General features: G+C 42.0%; 1 pseudogene across 1 annotated transcript; it reads right to left on the bottom strand.

Annotated features, from left to right (window-relative positions):
- Positions 1-981: 981 nt before the first annotated feature.
- On the bottom strand, positions 982-2257 carry LOC112636546 (annotated as a pseudogene). Its single transcript, XR_003122194.1, has one exon. The product of XR_003122194.1 is annotated as a 60S ribosomal protein L3 pseudogene (transcript).
- Between the last annotated feature and the right edge of the window lie 1769 nt (positions 2258-4026).

The raw sequence follows: 4026 nt of genomic DNA, 5'->3' as shown, positions 1-4026 counted from the left end.
GTTTTAATTTTCACTTCCCTAATGACTAATGCTGAGCATCATTGGTGAAGTGTCAAGTCCTTCACCCATTGCTTTATTGGTTATCTTCTTCTTGCTGAGTTTTGAGCATTCTCTTTTAAAATTTTTTTATTTTTATTTATTTTTTATTTAATAAAATTTAAAAAAACTTTCCCATTAGTGAGAAGGATTTAGCCACATTTTTACTGCTTAGTATCTTCATGTATGTTTCTGTTCCTTTCAAAAGATAATAAACATCATGTACAGTCTTTCACACCGCTGCCCTGCATAATGTACTTAGGAGACATCTTCAAGCAGATTACATTAATTTTGTATTCATGTCATGAATTACTTAGTGATAGTCCCTTGGGCTCTGCTGTTTCCTCATTCCCTAATAATGGTGCAATTTTTATCTTTTCTTAGGTTTTCTGTGATGCTGAAATCTTTATCTGTCCTATATATTTTTCATTCTGCACTTTCTTTCTTGTATACCTGTGCCCTGGGACCCCCAGGCAGTTAAGTGTATTAGTGATGATTAACACAAGTGGGTTACGTTCCATTTAAGGCTAACAGTTCTCATGGTTATAATTACACCTTTTCTGTTTGGGCTATGCTTAAACTCATAGATTAAACCTAGTATTTTCCAGGGAAAATATCGTATGATCTCTTGTACCCAGTGGCTAAAACGAAATTTTAGAATGTTTTGATATATTGTTGTACAAAATGTGGTCCATGGACCAGCAACAGCAGTGTCACCTGGGAGCTTGTTAGAAATGCAGACACTCATGTCCTACCCAGATATGTGGGATCAGAATCTGCGTTCTAACAAGATCTGCAGGTGATTCCTATGCATATTTAAATTTGAGAAGTATTACTTTAAAACATAATCTAATGGCAGATCTATATACAAATGGCTCTCAGTTGGTGCCTCCCATGGGCCAGCCACATGCTTGATGCTTCATATATTTCTTTTTTCTTTTTTTCCAGTGGAAAATAACTTTTATTGAGACCCCACCAGCTGCAAAATCTGTTCCTGGCATTAAGCTCCTTCTTCCTTTGCAATTTGGTCTTTCTTGAGTGGTCCCATGAATGCTTTCTTCTCCTCTATGGTCTGGAAGCGGCCATGGCCAAACTTGGAGGTGGTGTCAATGAACTTAAGGTCAATCTTCTCCAGAGCCCGCCGCTTTGTCTGCACTAGCAAGGACTTGCGGAGAGTGAGCACTCGCTTCTTGGTTCCCACCACACAGCCTTTTAGCATGACAAAGTCATTGGTCACTTCACTATAGTGGACAAAGCCACCCAGAGGGTTGATGCTCTTGTCAGACAGGTCATAGTCAGTGGAGGCATTGTTCTTGATCAGCTTGCCGTCCTTGATAAGGTAGCCCTGGCCAATCTTATAGATCTTCTTATTGATCTCAGTGCGGTGATGGTAGCCTTTCTGCCCAGCACGTGCCACAGAGAAGGCCACACGAGCAGGATGCCATGCCCCAATACAGGCCACCTTGCGCAGGCCTCGGTGGGTCTTGCGGGGCAGCTTCTTGGTGTGCCAATGACTGGTGACCCCTTTGTAGCCTTTGCCCTTGGTCACCCCGATGACGTCGATCATCTCATCCTGCCCAAACACTTGGTTCACAGGTACCTGCTGCTCGAGCCTCTCGCGGGCCCAGTCCAGCTTTTCAGCCACGGTGCCTCTGTTCACCTGGATCTCCATCAGGTGGGCCTTCTTCTGGCGCAGAGGAAGCAGGCGCATCTGGGTGTGGGCAATGACATGGATGACTTGGCAGTACTTCTTCATGCTGCTGAAGTCCTTCTCCAGCTGCTTCTTGCCATCCTCATCCTGCCATTTCTTGCAGTACTTGGTAAAGGCCTTCTTCTTAGATTTATGCTAGTTCTTATAGAAACGCCTCTTGAATTCATCACCGATGTGCTCAGCGAAGACAGTCTTGAAGGTTCGGAGGCCTCGAGGGGTTTCCATGTAGCCTGCAATGCCCACAACCACCATGGGTGGCATCTCCACAATGGTTACAGCCTCCACCACCTCCTTCTTGTTCACCTTCTTGTAGATCCTGGCCTCTCGACTTCCCACACGATGTGGGTCATGCCAGCCTTGTATCCCAGGAAGGCTGTGAGGTGGACCGGCTTAGACGGGTCATCCTTAGGGAAGCTCTTAACCTTCCCATAATGCCTGCTGCTGCGCTTCCGAGGCAGGAAGCCAAGGGACCCATGTCTGGGAGCAGAGAACTTTCTGTGAGACATCACGCCATCAAATCCCACCGGTAGAGAATGCTTCATATATTTCTAATTATCTCAAGAGCCCTGGAGGTGATATTTCTGTTTTACAGGAGAAAAACATATTATGCTAACTTACCCCAGATCATTCTACTTATAATCAGTAGCACTGATCTTGGAACACAGCACTGTCTGCTTCAAAGACTACCTCTTTCAGAGTTTCTTTCTTTCTTTTTTTTTTTTTAAATCAACTTTTATTTTAAGTTCCAGGGTACCAGTGCAGGATGTGCAGGTTTGTTACATAGATAAATCTGTGCCATGGTGGTTTGCTGAACAGATCAACCTATGACCTAGGTACTAAGCCCAGCATCAAATTAGCTATTCTTCCTGATGCTCTCCTTCCACCTGGCCACCCCTGCGACAGGCCCCAGTGTGTGTTGTTCCCCTCTATGTGTTCATGTATTCTCATCACCAGCTCCCACTTATAGGTGAGAACATGTGGTGTTTTTGTTTGTTTGTTTGTTTGTTTTGTCTGTTTGTTTCCATGTTAGTTTGCTGAGGATAATGGCTTCCAGCTCCATACATGTCCCTGCAAAGGACATGATCTTGTTCCTTTTCGTGGCTGCATAGTATTCCATAGTGTATATGTACCATATTTTCTTCAACCAGTCTATCACTGATGGGCATTTAGGTTGATTCCACATCTTCAGTATTGTAAATAGTGCTACAGTGAACATACACATGCACGTATCTTTATAACAGAATGATTTATTTTCCTTTGGGTATATACCCAGAAATGGGATTGCTGTGTCAAATGATATTCCAGATCTTTGAGGAATTACCACACAATCTTGCAAAACGATTGAGCAAATTCACATTCCCACCAATAGCGTAAAAGTGTTTCTTTTTCCTTGTAACCCCACCAGCATCTGTTGTTTCTTGACTTTTTAATAATCACCATTCTGACCGGCGTGAGATGGTATCTCATTGTCATTTTGGTTTGTGTTTCTCTAATGATCAGTGATGTTGAGCTTTTCTTCATATGTTTGTTGGTTGCATGTATGTCTTTTTTTGAGAAGTATCTGTTCATGTCCTCTGCCCACTTTTTAATGGTTTTTTTTTTTAATTGTAAATGTGTTTAAGTTCCTTGTAGACTCTGGATATTAGACCTTTGTCAGATGACTAGATGGCAAAAAATTTCTCCCATTCTGTAGATTGTCTGTTCATTCTGATGATAGTTTCTTTTGCTGTGCAGAAGCTCTTTAGTTTAATTATATCCCATTTGTCAATTTTTGCTTTTGTTGCAGTTGCTTTTGGTGTTTTCATCATAAAATTTTTGCCCATGCCTATGTCCTGAATGGTATTGCCTAGATTTTCTCTAGGGTTTTTATTGTTTTGGGTTTTACATTTAAGTATGTAATCCACCTTGAGTTCATTTTTGTATGTGGTATAAGGAAGGGGTCCAGTTTCAATTTTCTGCATATGGCTAGTCAGTTCTTCTAGCACCAGTTATTAAATAGGGTATCCTTTCCCCATTGCTTGATTTTGTCAGGTTTGTCAAAGATCAGATGGTTGTAGGTGTGTGGTCTTATTTCTGAGGTCTCTATTCTGGTCCATTGGTCTATATATCTGTTTTTGTTTGTACCAGGACTGTGCTGTTTTGGTTACTGTAGCCTTGTAGTAGAGTTTGAAGTCGGGTAGCATGATGCCTCCAGCTTCGTTCTTTTTGCTGAGATTCGTCTTGGCTATACCAGCTCTCTTTTGGTGCCATATGAGTTTTAACATGTTTTTTTCTGATTC

This window comes from Theropithecus gelada, chromosome 12 (genome assembly GCF_003255815.1).
Source record: "Theropithecus gelada isolate Dixy chromosome 12, Tgel_1.0, whole genome shotgun sequence".
NCBI classification, from domain to species: domain Eukaryota; kingdom Metazoa; phylum Chordata; class Mammalia; order Primates; family Cercopithecidae; genus Theropithecus; species Theropithecus gelada.
Note: the sequence above shows the minus strand (reverse complement) of the source record. Positions and strands in the feature narration are given on the sequence as shown.